The sequence below is a fragment of the Siphateles boraxobius genome, unplaced genomic scaffold, assembly GCF_051911475.1.
Source record: "Siphateles boraxobius isolate OS27281-9 unplaced genomic scaffold, OSU_SipBor_1 1, whole genome shotgun sequence".
In the NCBI taxonomy this organism is placed as follows: Eukaryota; Metazoa; Chordata; class Actinopteri; order Cypriniformes; family Leuciscidae; genus Siphateles; species Siphateles boraxobius.
This window is the reverse complement of record NW_027508699.1, coordinates 2,073,660-2,092,371: the sequence shown is the minus strand read 5'-3', so window position 1 is coordinate 2,092,371 and position 18,712 is coordinate 2,073,660. Positions and strand designations below refer to the sequence as shown.

General features: G+C 46.6%; 37 non-coding genes across 37 annotated transcripts; 8 read left to right on the top strand and 29 right to left on the bottom strand.

The window, feature by feature from the left end:
• Positions 1-276: 276 nt before the first annotated feature.
• Positions 277-358, bottom strand: trnas-gcu (transfer RNA serine (anticodon GCU)). The gene has a single exon. It is a non-coding gene; the product is annotated as a tRNA-Ser (tRNA).
• A 518-nt stretch (positions 359-876) lies between these two features.
• On the top strand, positions 877-1,017 carry LOC143741853 (U4 spliceosomal RNA). The gene has a single exon (XR_013205253.1). It is a non-coding gene; the product is annotated as a U4 spliceosomal RNA (small nuclear RNA).
• A 701-nt stretch (positions 1,018-1,718) lies between these two features.
• Positions 1,719-1,800, bottom strand: trnas-gcu (transfer RNA serine (anticodon GCU)). The gene has a single exon. It is a non-coding gene; the product is annotated as a tRNA-Ser (tRNA).
• Positions 1,801-2,766: 966 nt separating this feature from the next.
• On the bottom strand, positions 2,767-2,848 carry trnas-gcu (transfer RNA serine (anticodon GCU)). Its single transcript has one exon. It is a non-coding gene; the product is annotated as a tRNA-Ser (tRNA).
• Positions 2,849-2,993: 145 nt separating this feature from the next.
• trnas-gcu (transfer RNA serine (anticodon GCU)) lies at positions 2,994-3,075 on the bottom strand. The gene has a single exon. It is a non-coding gene; the product is annotated as a tRNA-Ser (tRNA).
• Positions 3,076-3,220: 145 nt separating this feature from the next.
• trnas-gcu (transfer RNA serine (anticodon GCU)) lies at positions 3,221-3,302 on the bottom strand. The gene has a single exon. It is a non-coding gene; the product is annotated as a tRNA-Ser (tRNA).
• A 145-nt stretch (positions 3,303-3,447) lies between these two features.
• On the bottom strand, positions 3,448-3,529 carry trnas-gcu (transfer RNA serine (anticodon GCU)). The gene has a single exon. It is a non-coding gene; the product is annotated as a tRNA-Ser (tRNA).
• Positions 3,530-3,674: 145 nt separating this feature from the next.
• On the bottom strand, positions 3,675-3,756 carry trnas-gcu (transfer RNA serine (anticodon GCU)). Its single transcript has one exon. It is a non-coding gene; the product is annotated as a tRNA-Ser (tRNA).
• Positions 3,757-3,903: 147 nt separating this feature from the next.
• trnas-gcu (transfer RNA serine (anticodon GCU)) lies at positions 3,904-3,985 on the bottom strand. The gene has a single exon. It is a non-coding gene; the product is annotated as a tRNA-Ser (tRNA).
• A 145-nt stretch (positions 3,986-4,130) lies between these two features.
• trnas-gcu (transfer RNA serine (anticodon GCU)) lies at positions 4,131-4,212 on the bottom strand. The gene has a single exon. It is a non-coding gene; the product is annotated as a tRNA-Ser (tRNA).
• A 747-nt stretch (positions 4,213-4,959) lies between these two features.
• Positions 4,960-5,100, top strand: LOC143741763 (U4 spliceosomal RNA). The gene has a single exon (XR_013205225.1). It is a non-coding gene; the product is annotated as a U4 spliceosomal RNA (small nuclear RNA).
• Positions 5,101-5,577: 477 nt separating this feature from the next.
• trnas-gcu (transfer RNA serine (anticodon GCU)) lies at positions 5,578-5,659 on the bottom strand. The gene has a single exon. It is a non-coding gene; the product is annotated as a tRNA-Ser (tRNA).
• A 756-nt stretch (positions 5,660-6,415) lies between these two features.
• LOC143741937 (U4 spliceosomal RNA) lies at positions 6,416-6,556 on the top strand. Its single transcript, XR_013205287.1, has one exon. It is a non-coding gene; the product is annotated as a U4 spliceosomal RNA (small nuclear RNA).
• A 477-nt stretch (positions 6,557-7,033) lies between these two features.
• Positions 7,034-7,115, bottom strand: trnas-gcu (transfer RNA serine (anticodon GCU)). Its single transcript has one exon. It is a non-coding gene; the product is annotated as a tRNA-Ser (tRNA).
• A 754-nt stretch (positions 7,116-7,869) lies between these two features.
• On the top strand, positions 7,870-8,010 carry LOC143741830 (U4 spliceosomal RNA). Its single transcript, XR_013205246.1, has one exon. It is a non-coding gene; the product is annotated as a U4 spliceosomal RNA (small nuclear RNA).
• Positions 8,011-8,711: 701 nt separating this feature from the next.
• Positions 8,712-8,793, bottom strand: trnas-gcu (transfer RNA serine (anticodon GCU)). Its single transcript has one exon. It is a non-coding gene; the product is annotated as a tRNA-Ser (tRNA).
• A 145-nt stretch (positions 8,794-8,938) lies between these two features.
• Positions 8,939-9,020, bottom strand: trnas-gcu (transfer RNA serine (anticodon GCU)). The gene has a single exon. It is a non-coding gene; the product is annotated as a tRNA-Ser (tRNA).
• A 145-nt stretch (positions 9,021-9,165) lies between these two features.
• On the bottom strand, positions 9,166-9,247 carry trnas-gcu (transfer RNA serine (anticodon GCU)). Its single transcript has one exon. It is a non-coding gene; the product is annotated as a tRNA-Ser (tRNA).
• Positions 9,248-9,994: 747 nt separating this feature from the next.
• Positions 9,995-10,135, top strand: LOC143741933 (U4 spliceosomal RNA). The gene has a single exon (XR_013205282.1). It is a non-coding gene; the product is annotated as a U4 spliceosomal RNA (small nuclear RNA).
• A 477-nt stretch (positions 10,136-10,612) lies between these two features.
• Positions 10,613-10,694, bottom strand: trnas-gcu (transfer RNA serine (anticodon GCU)). Its single transcript has one exon. It is a non-coding gene; the product is annotated as a tRNA-Ser (tRNA).
• Positions 10,695-11,448: 754 nt separating this feature from the next.
• On the top strand, positions 11,449-11,589 carry LOC143741825 (U4 spliceosomal RNA). Its single transcript, XR_013205245.1, has one exon. It is a non-coding gene; the product is annotated as a U4 spliceosomal RNA (small nuclear RNA).
• A 701-nt stretch (positions 11,590-12,290) lies between these two features.
• Positions 12,291-12,372, bottom strand: trnas-gcu (transfer RNA serine (anticodon GCU)). The gene has a single exon. It is a non-coding gene; the product is annotated as a tRNA-Ser (tRNA).
• Positions 12,373-12,517: 145 nt separating this feature from the next.
• On the bottom strand, positions 12,518-12,599 carry trnas-gcu (transfer RNA serine (anticodon GCU)). The gene has a single exon. It is a non-coding gene; the product is annotated as a tRNA-Ser (tRNA).
• A 145-nt stretch (positions 12,600-12,744) lies between these two features.
• Positions 12,745-12,826, bottom strand: trnas-gcu (transfer RNA serine (anticodon GCU)). The gene has a single exon. It is a non-coding gene; the product is annotated as a tRNA-Ser (tRNA).
• Positions 12,827-12,971: 145 nt separating this feature from the next.
• trnas-gcu (transfer RNA serine (anticodon GCU)) lies at positions 12,972-13,053 on the bottom strand. The gene has a single exon. It is a non-coding gene; the product is annotated as a tRNA-Ser (tRNA).
• A 145-nt stretch (positions 13,054-13,198) lies between these two features.
• trnas-gcu (transfer RNA serine (anticodon GCU)) lies at positions 13,199-13,280 on the bottom strand. Its single transcript has one exon. It is a non-coding gene; the product is annotated as a tRNA-Ser (tRNA).
• Positions 13,281-13,427: 147 nt separating this feature from the next.
• On the bottom strand, positions 13,428-13,509 carry trnas-gcu (transfer RNA serine (anticodon GCU)). Its single transcript has one exon. It is a non-coding gene; the product is annotated as a tRNA-Ser (tRNA).
• A 145-nt stretch (positions 13,510-13,654) lies between these two features.
• Positions 13,655-13,736, bottom strand: trnas-gcu (transfer RNA serine (anticodon GCU)). Its single transcript has one exon. It is a non-coding gene; the product is annotated as a tRNA-Ser (tRNA).
• Positions 13,737-14,483: 747 nt separating this feature from the next.
• On the top strand, positions 14,484-14,624 carry LOC143741355 (U4 spliceosomal RNA). The gene has a single exon (XR_013205025.1). It is a non-coding gene; the product is annotated as a U4 spliceosomal RNA (small nuclear RNA).
• A 477-nt stretch (positions 14,625-15,101) lies between these two features.
• Positions 15,102-15,183, bottom strand: trnas-gcu (transfer RNA serine (anticodon GCU)). Its single transcript has one exon. It is a non-coding gene; the product is annotated as a tRNA-Ser (tRNA).
• A 654-nt stretch (positions 15,184-15,837) lies between these two features.
• Positions 15,838-15,919, bottom strand: trnas-gcu (transfer RNA serine (anticodon GCU)). The gene has a single exon. It is a non-coding gene; the product is annotated as a tRNA-Ser (tRNA).
• A 145-nt stretch (positions 15,920-16,064) lies between these two features.
• On the bottom strand, positions 16,065-16,146 carry trnas-gcu (transfer RNA serine (anticodon GCU)). The gene has a single exon. It is a non-coding gene; the product is annotated as a tRNA-Ser (tRNA).
• Positions 16,147-16,293: 147 nt separating this feature from the next.
• Positions 16,294-16,375, bottom strand: trnas-gcu (transfer RNA serine (anticodon GCU)). Its single transcript has one exon. It is a non-coding gene; the product is annotated as a tRNA-Ser (tRNA).
• A 145-nt stretch (positions 16,376-16,520) lies between these two features.
• Positions 16,521-16,602, bottom strand: trnas-gcu (transfer RNA serine (anticodon GCU)). The gene has a single exon. It is a non-coding gene; the product is annotated as a tRNA-Ser (tRNA).
• A 747-nt stretch (positions 16,603-17,349) lies between these two features.
• On the top strand, positions 17,350-17,490 carry LOC143741965 (U4 spliceosomal RNA). Its single transcript, XR_013205302.1, has one exon. It is a non-coding gene; the product is annotated as a U4 spliceosomal RNA (small nuclear RNA).
• Positions 17,491-18,161: 671 nt separating this feature from the next.
• Positions 18,162-18,243, bottom strand: trnas-gcu (transfer RNA serine (anticodon GCU)). The gene has a single exon. It is a non-coding gene; the product is annotated as a tRNA-Ser (tRNA).
• Positions 18,244-18,388: 145 nt separating this feature from the next.
• trnas-gcu (transfer RNA serine (anticodon GCU)) lies at positions 18,389-18,470 on the bottom strand. Its single transcript has one exon. It is a non-coding gene; the product is annotated as a tRNA-Ser (tRNA).
• Positions 18,471-18,712: the final 242 nt, after the last annotated feature.

The following is an 18,712-nucleotide window of genomic DNA, read 5'->3' as shown; positions in this document are numbered from 1 at the left end:
AAAAGCTTTGCCAGGCACACTTGGCTTTCTTGAACACTAAAGACATCAAACGACGAGGATGGGATTCAGACCCACGCATGCAGAGCACAATGGATTAGCAGTCCATCGCCTTAACCACTCGGCCACCTCGTCACTCACCTGCTCATCTGGCCGAAGCTGGGCTGTGGTGTGTTTCTGCAGCTATTTTATGGATGATGTCGTTAAAGTCGGCATCAATGTCATTTGAACGACTTTTCCATGCGCACTTGGCTCTCTCGAAACACTAAAGACATCAAACGACGAGGATGGGATTTGAACCCACGCGTGCAGAGCACAATGGATTAGCAGTCCATCGCTTTAACCACTCGGCCACCTTGTCACTCACCTGCACATTTTTAGGAGGAAGGTTGGGAAACTCACAACTGTGTTGACAGGGAGATGTGCGTATGTTTCTTTTGTGTGCTGCTTCTGCTTTGTTGGTAAGAACCTAGAGAGAACGCCTGGGTCAAGAAAATGGCAGCATAGCTTACATTGGACATCTCTCAGAATATGTTTGCAGTGTCCTTGCACTCTTCATTATCCTACCCAAACTGGTAGGGGGCTCATCGAATCGATCCAAAACTCAAACATGTTCTTGGAGATTGAGGGTCATAACTCTGGCCCTGTGTTACCAGGATAGCCATAAGTATCTCCCATCAAAAATACCGCACATTTTGTTCTTTGAGCTAAGAGAGAACAATTAATAAACCTCTATGTCCATTTCACTCACCTGTTTCATAGACACACCATGCAGCCGGCCGTTCCAAAAGGCTGATTACATGGCAGTTTAAAATGTGATACCACCCTGTCGTTCCATGTCCATATAAAACCACACGAGACGTCGCTACCTTGTCTGGCATTCTTTCGCAGAGGCAATATCATAGTCTATGAGGCTCATCCGAGACGTGATCTTTGCTGGTTGAAAACTTTACCCAATACCCCGCTGGGATGACTTGAAATACAGTCAGGCTTGGCAATTTTTGACAGTCTCTTAAGAGGCTTCATGGCTAGTTGTAAAAGGGAATTGTACTTTTTCTTTTTTTATGTTCTGTTTTCACTGTGGTGACAAAAGCATAAGCTTGAACGTGGCTGGTTTAGACAGGATTTGGACCTCCCTTGAACGTGTTTTTGTATTTAAAATGATTATATCCATTAACCAGGAGGCGTATTGTATTGATCCGGATCTCAGCAACGTTTTCAGAAATGAACATGAGCTTTATATACAGCTATAATTAAAAGCTTGCCATCAGCGGCACCCCTGCGGTTGACCTGTCCTCTAGGCTCCCTGTGAAACTAAACACCAAGGATGGGACTCAAACCCATGCGCACAGAGCACAAAGGATTAGAGAGACACGCAGCAACTCGCCTGCACGTAGAGTTTTTCTGCATCTATCTTTAGTATGATGACGTTGTAGTTGGAAGCAAAAAGCTTTGCCAGGCACACTTGGCTTTCTTGAACACTAAAGACATCAAACGACGAGGATGGGATTCAGACCCACGCATGCAGAGCACAATGGATTAGCAGTCCATCGCCTTAACCACTCGGCCTCCTCGTCACTCACCTGCTCATTTGGCCGAAGCTGGGCTGTGGTGTGTTTCTGCAGCTATTTTATGGATGATGTCGTTAAAGTCGGTATGAATGTCATTTGAACGACTTTTCCATGCGCACTTGGCTCTCTCGAAACACTAAAGACATCAAACGACGAGGATGGGATTTGAACCCACGCGTGCAGAGCACAATGGATTAGCAGTCCATCGCCTTAACCACTCAGCCACCTCGTCACTACACCTGCACATCTGCCCGAAGCTGGGGTGTGGTGTGTTTCTGCAGCTATTTTAAGGATGATGTCGTTAAAGTCGGCAGCAATGTCATTTGAACGGCTTTTCCATGTGCACTTGGCTCTCTCGAAACACTAAAGACAACAAACGAAGACGATGGGATTCGAACACACGCATAAAGAGCACAATGGATTAGCAGTCCATCGCCTTAACCATTCGGCCACCTTGTCACTCACCTGCACGTCTTTAGGAGGAAGGTTGGGAAACTCACAGCTGTGTTGACAGGGAGATGTGCGTATGTTTCTTTTGTGTGCTGCTTCTGCTTTGTTGGTAAGAACCTAGAGAGAACGCCTGGGTCAAGAAAATGGCAGCATAGCTTACATTGGACATCTCTCAGAATATGTTTGCAGTGTCCTTGCACTCTTCATTATCCTACCCAAACTGGTAGGGGGCTCATCGAATCGATCCAAAACTTGAGCTTTATATACAGCTATAATTAAAAGCTTGCCATGAGCGGCACCCCTGCGGTTGACCTGTCCTCTAGGCTCCCTGTGAAACTAAACACCAAGGATGGGACTCAAACCCATGCGCACAGAGCACAAAGGATTAGAGAGACACGCAGCAACTCGACTGCACGTAGAGTTTTTCTGCATCTATCTTTTAGTATGATGACGTTGTAGTTGGAAGCAAAAAGCTTTGCCAGGCAGACTTGGCTCTCTCGAAACACTAAAGACATCAAACGAAGAGGATGGGATTCGAACCCACACGCGTGCAGAACACAATGGATTAGCAGTCCATCGCCTTAACCACTCGGCCACCTCCTCACTACGCCTGTACATCTGCCCGAAGCTGGGGTGTGGTGTGTTTCTGCAGCTATTTTAAGGATGATGTCGTTAAAGTCGGCAGCAATGTCATTTGAACGGCTTTTCCATGTGCACTTGGCTCTCTCGAAACACTAAAGACATCAAACGACGAGGATGGGATTCGAACCCACGCGTGCAGAGCACAATGGATTAGCAGTCCATCGCCTTAACCACTCGGCCACCTCGTCACTACGCCTGCACATCTGCCCGAAGCAGGTGTGTGGTATGTTTCTGCAGCTATTTTAGGGATGATGTCGTTAAAGTCTGCAGCAATGTCATTTGAAAGGCTTTTCCATGCGCACTTGGCTCTCTCGAAACACTAAAGACATCAAACGACGAGGATGGGATTCGAACCCACGCGTGCAGAGCACAATGGATTAGCAGTCCATCGCCTTAACCACTCGGCCACCTCGTCACTACGCCTGCACATCTGCCCGAAGCAGGTGTGTGGTATGTTTCTGCAGCTATTTTAGGGATGATGTCGTTAAAGTCTGCAGCAATGTCATTTGAAAGGCTTTTCCATGCGCACTTGGCTCTCTCGAAACACTAAAGACATCAAACGACGAGGATGGGATTCGAACCCACGCGTGCAGAGCACAATGGATTAGCAGTCCATCGCCTTAACCACTCGGCCACCTCGTCACTACGCCTGCACATATGCCCGAAGCAGGGGTGTGGTATGTTTCTGCAGCTATTTTAGGGATGATGTCGTTAAAGTCGGCAGCAATGTCATTTGAACGGCTTTTTCATGCGCACCTGGCTCTCTCGAAACACAAAAGACATCAAACGACGAGGATGGGATTCGAACCCACGCGTGCAGAGCACAATGGATTAGCAGTCCATCGCCTTAACCGCTCGGCCACCTCGTCACTTCGTCTGCACATCTGCCCGAAGCTGGGGTGTGGTGTGTTTCTGTAGCTATTTTAAGGATGATGTCGTTAAAGTCTGCAGCAATGTCATTTGAACGGCTTTTCCATGCGCACTTGGCTCTCTCGAAACACTAAAGACATCAAACGACGAGGATGGGATTCGAACCCACGCGTGCAGAGCACAATGGATTAGCAGTCCATCGCCTTAACCACTCGGCCACCTCGTCACTACGCCCCTGCACATCTGCCCGAAGCAGCGGTGTGGTATGTTTCTGCAGCTATTTTAGGGATGATGTCTTTAAAGTCTGCAGCAATGTCATTTGAACGGCTTTTCCATGCGCACTTGGCTCTCTCGAAACACTAAAGACATCAAACGACGAGGACGGGATTCGAACCCACGCGTGCAGAGCACAATGGATTAGCAGTCCATCGCCTTAACCACTCGGCCACCTCGTCACTACGCCTGCACATCTGCCCGAAGCAGGGGTGTGGTATGTTTCTGCAGCTATTTTAGGGATGATGTCGTTAAAGTCGGCAGCAATGTCATTTGAACGGCTTTTTCATGCGCACTTGGCTCTCTCGAAACACTAAAGACATCAAACGACGAGGATGGGATTCGAACCCACGCGTGCAGAGCACAATGGATTAGCAGTCCATCGCCTTAACCGCTCGGCCACCTCATCACTTCGTCTGCACATCTGCCCGAAGCTGGGGTGTGGTGTGTTTCTGCAGCTATTTTAAGGATGATGTCGTTAAAGTCGGCAGCAATGTACTTTGAACAGCTTTTCCATGCGCACTTGGCTCTCTCGAAACACTAAAGACAACAAACGAAGACGATGGGATTCGAACACACGCATAAAGAGCACAATGGATTAGCAGTCCATCGCCTTAACCATTCGGCCACCTTGTCACTCACCTGCACGTCTTTAGGAGGAAGGTTGGGAAACTCACAGCTGTGTTGATAGAGGGACATGTGCTTATGTTTCTTTTGTGTGCTGCTTCTGCTTTGTTGGTAAGAACCTAGAGAGAACGCCTGGGTCAAGAAAATGGCAGCATAGCTTACATTGGACCTCTCTCAGAATATGTTTGCAGTGTCCTTGCACTCTTCATTATCCTACCCAAACTGGTAGGGGGCTCATCGAATCGATCCAAAACTCAAACATGTTCTTGGAGATTGAGGGTTATAACTCTGGCCCTTTGTTACCAGGATAGCCATAAGTATCTCCCATCAAAAATACCGCACATTTTGTTCTTTGAGCTAAGAGAGAACAATTAATAAACCTCTATGTCCATTTCACTCACCTGTTTCATAGACACACCATGCAGCCGGCCGTTCCAAAAGGCTGATTACATGGCAGTTTAAAACGTGATACCACCCTGTCGTTCCATGTCCAGATAAAAGAAAATGAGATGTCGCTACCTTGTCTGGCATTCTTTCGCAGAGGCAATATCATAGTCTATGAGGCTCATCTGAGACGTGATCTTTGCTGGTTGAAAACTTTACCCAATACCCCGCTGGGATGACTTGAAATACAGTCAGCCTTGGCAATTTTTGACAGTCTCTTAAGAGGCTTCATGAGTAGTTGTAAAAGGGAATTGTACTTTTGCTTTTTTTACATTCTGTTTTCGCTGTGGTGTCCAAAGCATTAGCTTGAACGTGGCTGGTTTAGACAGGATTTGGACCTCCCTTGAACGTGTTTTTGTATTTAAAATGATTATATCCATTAACCAGGAGGCTTATTGTATTGATCTGGATCTCAGCAACGTTTTCAGAAATGAACATGAGCTTTATATACAGCTATAATTAAAAGCTTGCCATGAGCGGCACCCCTGCGGTTGACCTGTCCTCTAGGCTCCCTGTGAAACTAAACACCAAGGATGGGACTCAAAAACATGCGCACAAAGCACAAAGGATTAGAGAGACACGCAGCAACTCGACTGCACGTAGAGCTTTTCTGCATCTATCTTTTAGTATGATGACGTTGTAGTTGGAAGCAAAAAGCTTTGCCAGGCAGACTTGGCTCTCTCGAAACACTAAAGACATCAAACGACGAGGATGGGATTCGAACCCACACGTGCAGAGCACAATGGATTAGCAGTCCATCGCCTTAACCGCTCGGCCACCTCGTCACTTCGTCTGCACATCTGCCCGAAGCTGGGGTGTGGTGTGTTTCTGCAGCTATTTTAGCTATTTTAAGGATGATGTCGTTAAAGTCGGCAGCAATGTACTTTGAACAGCTTTTCCATGCGCACTTGGCTCTCTCGAAACACTAAAGACAACAAACGAAGACGATGGGATTCGAACACACGCATAAAGAGCACAATGGATTAGCAGTCCATCGCCTTAACCATTCGGCCACCTTGTCACTCACCTGCACGTCTTTAGGAGGAAGGTTGGGAAACTCACAGCTGTGTTGATAGAGGGACATGTGCTTATGTTTCTTTTGTGTGCTGCTTCTGCTTTGTTGGTAAGAACCTAGAGAGAACGCCTGGGTCAAGAAAATGGCAGCATAGCTTACATTGGACCTCTCTCAGAATATGTTTGCAGTGTCCTTGCACTCTTCATTATCCTACCCAAACTGGTAGGGGGCTCATCGAATCGATCCAAAACTCAAACATGTTCTTGGAGATTGAGGGTTATAACTCTGGCCCTTTGGTACCAGGATAGCCATAAGTATCTCCCATCAAAAATACCGCACATTTTGTTCTTTGAGCTAAGAGAGAACAATTAATAAACCTCTATGTCCATTTCACTCACCTGTTTCATAGACACACCATGCAGCCGGCCGTTCCAAAAGGCTGATTACATGGCAGTTTAAAACGTGATACCACCCTGTCGTTCCATGTCCAGATAAAAGAAAATGAGATGTCGCTACCTTGTCTGGCATTCTTTCGCAGAGGCAATATCATAGTCTATGAGGCTCATCCGAGACGTGATCTTTGCTGGTTGAAAACTTTACCCAATACCCCGCTGGGATGACTTGAAATACAGTCAGCCTTGGCAATTTTTGACAGTGTCTTAAGAGGCTTCATGAGTAGTTGTAAAAGGGAATTGTACTTTTGCTTTTTTTACATTCTGTTTTCGCTGTGGTGTCCAAAGCATTAGCTTGAACGTGGCTGGTTTAGACAGGATTTGGACCTCCCTTGAACGTGTTTTTGTATTTAAAATGATTATATCCATTAACCAGGAGGCTTATTGTATTGATCTGGATCTCAGCAACGTTTTCAGAAATGAACATGAGCTTTATATACAGCTATAATTAAAAGCTTGCCATGAGCGGCACCCCTGCGGTTGACCTGTCCTCTAGGCTCCCTGTGAAACTAAACACCAAGGATGGGACTCAAAAACATGCGCACAGAGCACAAAGGATTAGAGAGACACGCAGCAACTCGACTGCACGTAGAGCTTTTCTGCATCTATCTTTTAGTATGATGACGTTGTAGTTGGAAGCAAAAAGCTTTGCCAGGCAGACTTGGCTCTCTCGAAACACTAAAGACATCAAACGACGAGGATGGGATTCGAACCCACACGTGCAGAGCACAATGGATTAGCAGTCCATCGCCTTAACCGCTCGGCCACCTCGTCACTTCGTCTGCACATCTGCCCGAAGCTGGGGTGTGGTGTGTTTCTGCAGCTATTTTAGCTATTTTAAGGATGATGTCGTTAAAGTCGGCAGCAATGTACTTTGAACAGCTTTTCCATGCGCACTTGGCTCTCTCGAAACACTAAAGACAACAAACGAAGACGATGGTATTCGAACCCACACTTAAAGATCACAATGGATTAGCAGTCGATCGCTTTAACCACTCGGCCACCTTGTCACTCACCTGCACATTTTTAGGAGGAAGGTTGGGAAACTCACAACTGTGTTGACAGGGAGATGTGCGTATGTTTCTTTTGTGTGCTGCTTCTGCTTTGTTGGTAAGAACCTAGAGAGAACGCCTGGGTCAAGAAAATGGCAGCATAGCTTACATTGGACATCTCTCAGAATATGTTTGCAGTGTCCTTGCACTCTTCATTATCCTACCCAAACTGGTAGGGGGCTCATCGAATCGATCCAAAACTCAAACATGTTCTTGGAGATTGAGGGTCATAACTCTGGCCCTGTGTTACCAGGATAGCCATAAGTATCTCCCATCAAAAATACCGCACATTTTGTTCTTTGAGCTAAGAGAGAACAATTAATAAACCTCTATGTCCATTTCACTCACCTGTTTCATAGACACACCATGCAGCCGGCCGTTCCAAAAGGCTGATTACATGGCAGTTTAAAATGTGATACCACCCTGTCGTTCCATGTCCATATAAAACCACAGGAGACGTCGCTACCTTGTCTGGCATTCTTTCGCAGAGGCAATATCATAGTCTATGAGGCTCATCCGAGACGTGATCTTTGCTGGTTAAAAACTTTACCCAATACCCCGCTGGGATGACTTGAAATACAGTCAGCCTTGGCAATTTTTGACAGTCTCTTAAGAGGCTTCATGGCTAGTTGTAAAAGGGAATTGTACTTTTTCTTTTTTTACGTTCTGTTTTCACTGTGGTGACGAAAGCATAAGCTTGAACGTGGCTGGTTTAGACAGGATTTGGACCTCCCTTGAACGTGTTTTTGTATTTAAAATGATTATATCCATTAACCAGGAGGCGTATTGTATTGATCCGGATCTCAGCAACGTTTTCAGAAATGAACATGAGCTTTATATACAGCTATAATTAAAAGCTTGCCATGAGCGGCACCCCTGCGGTTGACCTGTCCTCTAGGCTCCCTGTGAAACTAAACACCAAGGATGGGACTCAAACCCATGCGCACAGAGCACAAAGGATTAGAGAGACACGCAGCAACTCGCCTGCACGTAGAGTTTTTCTGCATCTATCTTTAGTATGATGACGTTGTAGTTGGAAGCAAAAAGCTTTGCCAGGCACACTTGGCTTTCTTGAACACTAAAGACATCAAACGACGAGGATGGGATTCAGACCCACGCATGCAGAGCACAATGGATTAGCAGTCCATCGCCTTAACCACTCGGCCACCTCGTCACTCACCTGCTCATCTGGCCGAAGCTGGGCTGTGGTGTGTTTCTGCAGCTATTTTATGGATGATGTCGTTAAAGTCGGCATCAATGTCATTTGAACGACTTTTCCATGCGCACTTGGCTCTCTCGAAACACTAAAGACATCAAACGACGAGGATGGGATTTGAACCCACGCGTGCAGAGCACAATGGATTAGCAGTCCATCGCCTTAACCACTCAGCCACCTCGTCACTACGCCTGCACATCTGCCCGAAGCTGGGGTGTGGTGTGTTTCTGCAGCTATTTTATGGATGATGTCGTTAAAGTCGGCATCAATGTCATTTGAACGACTTTTCCATGCGCACTTGGCTCTCTCGAAACACTAAAGACATCAAACGACGAGGATGGGATTCGAACCCACGCGTGCAGAGCACAATGGATTAGCAGTCCATCGCCTTAACCACTCGGCCACCTCGTCACTACGCCTGCACATCTGCCCGAAGCAGGGGTGTGGTATGTTTCTGCAGCTATTTTAGGGATGATGTCGTTAAAGTCGGCAGCAATGTCATTTGAACGGCTTTTTCATGCGCACTTGGCTCTCTCGAAACACTAAAGACATCAAACGACGAGGATGGGATTCGAACCCACGCGTGCAGAGCACAATGGATTAGCAGTCCATCGCCTTAACCGCTCGGCCACCTCATCACTTCGTCTGCACATCTGCCCGAAGCTGGGGTGTGGTGTGTTTCTGCAGCTATTTTAAGGATGATGTCGTTAAAGTCGGCAGCAATGTACTTTGAACAGCTTTTCCATGCGCACTTGGCTCTCTCGAAACACTAAAGACAACAAACGAAGACGATGGGATTCGAACACACGCATAAAGAGCACAATGGATTAGCAGTCCATCGCCTTAACCATTCGGCCACCTTGTCACTCACCTGCACGTCTTTAGGAGGAAGGTTGGGAAACTCACAGCTGTGTTGATAGAGGGACATGTGCTTATGTTTCTTTTGTGTGCTGCTTCTGCTTTGTTGGTAAGAACCTAGAGAGAACGCCTGGGTCAAGAAAATGGCAGCATAGCTTACATTGGACCTCTCTCAGAATATGTTTGCAGTGTCCTTGCACTCTTCATTATCCTACCCAAACTGGTAGGGGGCTCATCGAATCGATCCAAAACTCAAACATGTTCTTGGAGATTGAGGGTTATAACTCTGGCCCTTTGTTACCAGGATAGCCATAAGTATCTCCCATCAAAAATACCGCACATTTTGTTCTTTGAGCTAAGAGAGAACAATTAATAAACCTCTATGTCCATTTCACTCACCTGTTTCATAGACACACCATGCAGCCGGCCGTTCCAAAAGGCTGATTACATGGCAGTTTAAAACGTGATACCACCCTGTCGTTCCATGTCCAGATAAAAGAAAATGAGATGTCGCTACCTTGTCTGGCATTCTTTCGCAGAGGCAATATCATAGTCTATGAGGCTCATCCGAGACGTGATCTTTGCTGGTTGAAAACTTTACCCAATACCCCGCTGGGATGACTTGAAATACAGTCAGCCTTGGCAATTTTTGACAGTGTCTTAAGAGGCTTCATGAGTAGTTGTAAAAGGGAATTGTACTTTTGCTTTTTTTACATTCTGTTTTCGCTGTGGTGTCCAAAGCATTAGCTTGAACGTGGCTGGTTTAGACAGGATTTGGACCTCCCTTGAACGTGTTTTTGTATTTAAAATGATTATATCCATTAACCAGGAGGCTTATTGTATTGATCTGGATCTCAGCAACGTTTTCAGAAATGAACATGAGCTTTATATACAGCTATAATTAAAAGCTTGCCATGAGCGGCACCCCTGCGGTTGACCTGTCCTCTAGGCTCCCTGTGAAACTAAACACCAAGGATGGGACTCAAAAACATGCGCACAGAGCACAAAGGATTAGAGAGACACGCAGCAACTCGACTGCACGTAGAGCTTTTCTGCATCTATCTTTTAGTATGATGACGTTGTAGTTGGAAGCAAAAAGCTTTGCCAGGCAGACTTGGCTCTCTCGAAACACTAAAGACATCAAACGACGAGGATGGGATTCGAACCCACACGTGCAGAGCACAATGGATTAGCAGTCCATCGCCTTAACCGCTCGGCCACCTCGTCACTTCGTCTGCACATCTGCCCGAAGCTGGGGTGTGGTGTGTTTCTGCAGCTATTTTAGCTATTTTAAGGATGATGTCGTTAAAGTCGGCAGCAATGTACTTTGAACAGCTTTTCCATGCGCACTTGGCTCTCTCGAAACACTAAAGACAACAAACGAAGACGATGGTATTCGAACCCACACTTAAAGATCACAATGGATTAGCAGTCGATCGCTTTAACCACTCGGCCACCTTGTCACTCACCTGCACATTTTTAGGAGGAAGGTTGGGAAACTCACAACTGTGTTGACAGGGAGATGTGCGTATGTTTCTTTTGTGTGCTGCTTCTGCTTTGTTGGTAAGAACCTAGAGAGAACGCCTGGGTCAAGAAAATGGCAGCATAGCTTACATTGGACATCTCTCAGAATATGTTTGCAGTGTCCTTGCACTCTTCATTATCCTACCCAAACTGGTAGGGGGCTCATCGAATCGATCCAAAACTCAAACATGTTCTTGGAGATTGAGGGTCATAACTCTGGCCCTGTGTTACCAGGATAGCCATAAGTATCTCCCATCAAAAATACCGCACATTTTGTTCTTTGAGCTAAGAGAGAACAATTAATAAACCTCTATGTCCATTTCACTCACCTGTTTCATAGACACACCATGCAGCCGGCCGTTCCAAAAGGCTGATTACATGGCAGTTTAAAATGTGATACCACCCTGTCGTTCCATGTCCATATAAAACCACAGGAGACGTCGCTACCTTGTCTGGCATTCTTTCGCAGAGGCAATATCATAGTCTATGAGGCTCATCCGAGACGTGATCTTTGCTGGTTAAAAACTTTACCCAATACCCCGCTGGGATGACTTGAAATACAGTCAGCCTTGGCAATTTTTGACAGTCTCTTAAGAGGCTTCATGGCTAGTTGTAAAAGGGAATTGTACTTTTTCTTTTTTTACGTTCTGTTTTCACTGTGGTGACGAAAGCATAAGCTTGAACGTGGCTGGTTTAGACAGGATTTGGACCTCCCTTGAACGTGTTTTTGTATTTAAAATGATTATATCCATTAACCAGGAGGCGTATTGTATTGATCCGGATCTCAGCAACGTTTTCAGAAATGAACATGAGCTTTATATACAGCTATAATTAAAAGCTTGCCATGAGCGGCACCCCTGCGGTTGACCTGTCCTCTAGGCTCCCTGTGAAACTAAACACCAAGGATGGGACTCAAACCCATGCGCACAGAGCACAAAGGATTAGAGAGACACGCAGCAACTCGCCTGCACGTAGAGTTTTTCTGCATCTATCTTTAGTATGATGACGTTGTAGTTGGAAGCAAAAAGCTTTGCCAGGCACACTTGGCTTTCTTGAACACTAAAGACATCAAACGACGAGGATGGGATTCAGACCCACGCATGCAGAGCACAATGGATTAGCAGTCCATCGCCTTAACCACTCGGCCACCTCGTCACTCACCTGCTCATCTGGCCGAAGCTGGGCTGTGGTGTGTTTCTGCAGCTATTTTATGGATGATGTCGTTAAAGTCGGCATCAATGTCATTTGAACGACTTTTCCATGCGCACTTGGCTCTCTCGAAACACTAAAGACATCAAACGACGAGGATGGGATTTGAACCCACGCGTGCAGAGCACAATGGATTAGCAGTCCATCGCCTTAACCACTCAGCCACCTCGTCACTACGCCTGCACATCTGCCCGAAGCTGGGGTGTGGTGTGTTTCTGCAGCTATTTTAAGGATGATGTCGTTAAAGTCGGCAGCAATGTCATTTGAACGGCTTTTCCATGTGCACTTGGCTCTCTCGAAACACTAAAGACATCAAACGACGAGGATGGGATTCGAACCCACGCGTGCAGAGCACAATGGATTAGCAGTCCATCGCCTTAACCACTCGGCCACCTCGTCACTACGCCTGCACATCTGCCCGAAGCAGGGGTGTGGTATGTTTCTGCAGCTATTTTAGGGATGATGTCGTTAAAGTCTGCAGCAATGTCATTTGAAAGGCTTTTCCATGCGCACTTGGCTCTCTCGAAACACTAAAGACATCAAACGACGAGGATGGGATTCGAACCCACGCGTGCAGAGCACAATGGATTAGCAGTCCATCGCCTTAACCACTCGGCCACCTCGTCACTACGCCTGCACATATGCCCGAAGCAGGGGTGTGGTATGTTTCTGCAGCTATTTTAGGGATGATGTCGTTAAAGTCGGCAGCAATGTCATTTGAACGGCTTTTTCATGCGCACCTGGCTCTCTCGAAACACAAAAGAAATCAAACGACGAGGATGGGATTCGAACCCACGCGTGCAGAGCACAATGGATTAGCAGTCCATCGCCTTAACCGCTCGGCCACCTCGTCACTTCGTCTGCACATCTGCCCGAAGCTGGGGTGTGGTGTGTTTCTGCAGCTATTTTAAGGATGATGTCGTTAAAGTCTGCAGCAATGTCATTTGAACGGCTTTTCCATGCGCACTTGGCTCTCTCGAAACACTAAAGACATCAAACGACGAGGATGGGATTCGAACCCACGCGTGCAGAGCACAATGGATTAGCAGTCCATCGCCTTAACCACTCGGCCACCTCGTCACTACGCCCCTGCACATCTGCCCGAAGCAGTGGTGTGGTATGTTTCTGCAGCTATTTTAGGGATGATGTCGTTAAAGTCTGCAGCAATGTCATTTGAACGGCTTTTCCATGCGCACTTGGCTCTCTCGAAACACTAAAGACATCAAACGACGAGGACGGGATTCGAACCCACGCGTGCAGAGCACAATGGATTAGCAGTCCATCGCCTTAACCACTCGGCCACCTCGTCACTACGCCTGCACATCTGCCCGAAGCAGGGGTGTGGTATGTTTCTGCAGCTATTTTAGGGATGATGTCGTTAAAGTCGGCAGCAATGTCATTTGAACGGCTTTTTCATGCGCACTTGGCTCTCTCGAAACACTAAAGACATCAAACGCCGAGGATGGGATTCGAACCCACGCGTGCAGAGCACAATGGATTAGCAGTCCATCGCCTTAACCGCTCGGCCACCTCATCACTTCGTCTGCACATCTGCCCGAAGCTGGTGTGTGGTGTGTTTCTGCAGCTATTTTAAGGATGATGTCGTTAAAGTCGGCAGCAATGTACTTTGAACAGCTTTTCCATGCGCACTTGGCTCTCTCGAAACACTAAAGACAACAAACGAAGACGATGGGATTCGAACACACGCATTAAGAGCACAATGGATTAGCAGTCCATCGCCTTAACCATTCGGCCACCTTGTCACTCACCTGCACGTCTTTAGGAGGAAGGTTGGGAAACTCACAGCTGTGTTGATAGAGGGACATGTGCTTATGTTTCTTTTGTGTGCTGCTTCTGCTTTGTTGGTAAGAACCTAGAGAGAACGCCTGGGTCAAGAAAATGGCAGCATAGCTTACATTGGACCTCTCTCAGAATATGTTTGCAGTGTCCTTGCACTCTTCATTATCCTACCCAAACTGGTAGGGGGCTCATCGAATCGATCCAAAACTCAAACATGTTCTTGGAGATTGAGGGTTATAACTCTGGCCCTTTGTTACCAGGATAGCCATAAGTATCTCCCATCAAAAATACCGCACATTTTGTTCTTTGAGCTAAGAGAGAACAATTAATAAACCTCTATGTCCATTTCACTCACCTGTTTCATAGACACACCATGCAGCCGGCCGTTCCAAAAGGCTGATTACATGGCAGTTTAAAACGTGATACCACCCTGTCGTTCCATGTCCAGATAAAAGAAAATGAGATGTCGCTACCTTGTCTGGCATTCTTTCGCAGAGGCAATATCATAGTCTATGAGGCTCATCCGAGACGTGATCTTTGCTGGTTGAAAACTTTACCCAATACCCCGCTGGGATGACTTGAAATACAGTCAGCCTTGGCAATTTTTGACAGTCTCTTAAGAGGCTTCATGAGTAGTTGTAAAAGGGAATTGTACTTTTGCTTTTTTTACATTCTGTTTTCGCTGTGGTGTCCAAAGCATTAGCTTGAACGTGGCTGGTTTAGACAGGATTTGGACCTCCCTTGAACGTGTTTTTGTATTTAAAATGATTATATCCATTAACCAGGAGGCTTATTGTATTGATCTGGATCTCAGCAACGTTTTCAGAAATGAACATGAGCTTTATATACAGCTATAATTAAAAGCTTGCCATGAGCGGCACCCCTGCGGTTGACCTGTCCTCTAGGCTCCCTGTGAAACTAAACACCAAGGATGGGACTCAAAAACATGCGCACAGAGCACAAAGGATTAGAGAGACACGCAGCAACTCGACTGCACGTAGAGCTTTTCTGCATCTATCTTTTAGTATGATGACGTTGTAGTTGGAAGCAAAAAGCTTTGCCAGGCAGACTTGGCTCTCTCGAAACACTAAAGACATCAAACGACGAGGATGGGATTTGAACCCACGCGTGCAGAGCACAATGGATTAGCAGTCCATCGCCTTAACCGCTCGGCCACCTCTTCACTTCGTCTGCACATCTGCCCGAAGCTGGGGTGTGGTGTGTTTCTGCAGCTATTTTAGCTATTTTAAGGATGATGTCGTTAAAGTCGGCAGCAATGTACTTTGAACAGCTTTTCCATGCGCACTTGGCTCTCTCGAAACACTAAAGACAACAAACGAAGACGATGGGATTCGAACACACGCATAAAGAGCACAATGGATTAGCAGTCCATCGCCTTAACCATTCGGCCACCTTGTCACTCACCTGCACGTCTTTAGGAGGAAGGTTGGGAAACTCACAGCTGTGTTGATAGAGGGACATGTGCTTATGTTTCTTTTGTGTGCTGCTTCTGCTTTGTTGGTAAGAACCTAGAGAGAACGCCTGGGTCAAGAAAATGGCAGCATAGCTTACATTGGACCTCTCTCAGAATATGTTTGCAGTGTCCTTGCACTCTTCATTATCCTACCCAAACTGGTAGGGGGCTCATCGAATCGATCCAAAACTTGAGCTTTATATACAGCTATAATTAAAAGCTTGCCATGAGCGGCACCCCTGCGGTTGACCTGGTATGTTTCTGCAGCTATTTTAGGGATGATGTCGTTAAAGTCGGCAGCAATGTCATTTGAACGGCTTTTTCATGCGCACCTGGCTCTCTCGAAACACAAAAGACATCAAACGACGAGGATGGGATTCGAACCCACGCGTGCAGAGCACAATGGATTAGCAGTCCATCGCCTTAACCGCTCGGCCACCTCGTCACTTCGTCTGCACATCTGCCCGAAGCTGGGGTGTGGTGTGTTTCTGCAGCTATTTTAAGGATGATGTCGTTAAAGTCTGCAGCAATGTCATTTGAACGGCTTTTCCATGCGCACTTGGCTCTCTCGAAACACTAAAGACATCAATAGACGAGGATGGGATTCGAACCCACGCGTGCAGAGCACAATGGATTAGCAGTCCATCGCCTTAACCACTCGGCCACCTCGTCACTACGCCCCTGCACATCTGCCCGAAGCAGTGGTGTGGTATGTTTCTGCAGCTATTTTAGGGATGATGTCGTTAAAGTCTGCAGCAATGTCATTTGAACGGCTTTTCCATGCGCACTTGGCTCTCTCGAAACACTAAAGACATCAAACGACGAGGATGGGATTCGAACCCACGCGTGCAGAGCACAATGGATTAGCAGTCCATCGCCTTAACCACTCGGCCACCTCGTCACTACGCCTGCACATCTGCCCGAAGCAGGGGTGTGGTATGTTTCTGCAGCTATTTTAGGGATGATGTCGTTAAAGTCGGCAGCAATGTCATTTGAACGGCTTTTTCATGCGCACTTGGCTCTCTCGAAACACTAAAGACATCAAACGACGAGGATGGGATTCGAACCCACGCGTGCAGAGCACAATGGATTAGCAGTCCATCGCCTTAACCGCTCGGCCACCTCATCACTTCGTCTGCACATCTGCCCGAAGCTGGTGTGTGGTGTGTTTCTGCAGCTATTTTAAGGATGATGTCGTTAAAGTCGGCAGCAATGTACTTTGAACAGCTTTTCCATGCGCACTTGGCTCTCTCGAAACACTAAAGACAACAAACGAAGACGATGGGATTCGAACACACGCATTAAGAGCACAATGGATTAGCAGTCCATCGCCTTAACCATTCGGCCACCTTGTCACTCACCTGCACGTCTTTAGGAGGAAGGTTGGGAAACTCACAGCTGTGTTGATAGAGGGACATGTGCTTATGTTTCTTTTGTGTGCTGCTTCTGCTTTGTTGGTAAGAACCTAGAGAGAACGCCTGGGTCAAGAAAATGGCAGCATAGCTTACATTGGACCTCTCTCAGAATATGTTTGCAGTGTCCTTGCACTCTTCATTATCCTACCCAAACTGGTAGGGGGCTCATCGAATCGATCCAAAACTCAAACATGTTCTTGGAGATTGAGGGTTATAACTCTGGCCCTTTGTTACCAGGATAGCCATAAGTATCTCCCATCAAAAATACCGCACATTTTGTTCTTTGAGCTAAGAGAGAACAATTAATAAACCTCTATGTCCATTTCACTCACCTGTTTCATAGACACACCATGCAGCCGGCCGTTCCAAAAGGCTGATTACATGGCAGTTTAAAACGTGATACCACCCTGTCGTTTCATGTCCAGATAAAATAAAATGAGATGTCGCTACCTTGTCTGGCATTCTTTCGCAGAGGCAATATCATAGTCTATGAGGCTCATCCGAGACGTGATCTTTGCTGGTTGAAAACTTTACCCAATACCCCACTGGGATGACTTGAAATACAGTCAGCCTTGGCAATTTTTGACAGTCTCTTAAGTGGCTTCATGGCTAGTTGTAAAAGGGAATTGTACTTTTTCTTTTTTTACGTTTTGTTTTCACTGTGGTGTCGAAAGCATAAGCTTGAACGTGGCTGGTTTAGACAGGATTTGGACCTCCCTTGAACGTGTTTTTGTATTTAAAATGATTATATCCATTAACCAGGAGGCTTATTGTATTGATCCGGATCTCAGCAACGTTTTCAGAAATGAACATGAGCTTTATATACAGCTATAATTAAAAGCTTGCCATGAGCGGCACCCCTGCGGTTGACCTGTCCTCTAGGCTCCCTGTGAAACTAAACACCAAGGATGGGACTCAAACCCATGCGCACAGAGCACAAAGGATTAGAGAGACACGCAGCAACTCGCCTGCACGTAGAGTTTTTCTGCATCTATCTTTAGTATGATGACGTTGTAGTTGGAAGCAAAAAGCTTTGCCAGGCACACTTGGCTTTCTTGAACACTAAAGACATCAAACGATGAGGATGGGATTAGCAGTCCATCGCCTTAACCACTCGGCCACCTCGTCACTCACCTGCTCATCTGGCCGAAGCTGGGCTGTGGTGTGTTTCTGCAGCTATTTTATGGATGATGTCGTTAAAGTCGGCAGCAATGTCATTTGAACGACTTTTCCATGCGCACTTGGCTCTCTCGAAACACTAAAGACATCAAACGACGAGGATGGGATTTGAACCCACGCGTGCAGAGCACAATGGATTAGCAGTCCATCGCCTTAACCACTCAGCCACCTCGTCACTACGCCTGCACATCTGCCCGAAGCTCGGGTGTGGTGTGTTTCTGCAGCTATTTTAAGGATGATGTCGTTAAAGTCGGCAGCAATGTCATTTGAACGGCTTTTCCATGATCACTTGGCTCTCTCGAAACACTAAAGACATCAAACGACGAGGATGGGATTCGAACCCACGCGTGCAGAGCACAATGGATTAGCAGTCCATCGCCTTAACCGCTCGGCCACCTCATCACTTCGTCTGCACATCTGCCCGAAGCTGGTGTGTGGTGTGTTTCTGCAGCTATTTTAAGGATGATGTCGTTAAAGTCGGCAGCAATGTACTTTGAACAGCTTTTCCATGCGCACTTGGCTCTCTCGAAACACTAAAGACAACAAACGAAGACGATGGGATTCGAACACACGCATTAAGAGCACAATGGATTAGCAGTCCATCGCCTTAACCATTCGGCCACCTTGTCACTCACCTGCACGTC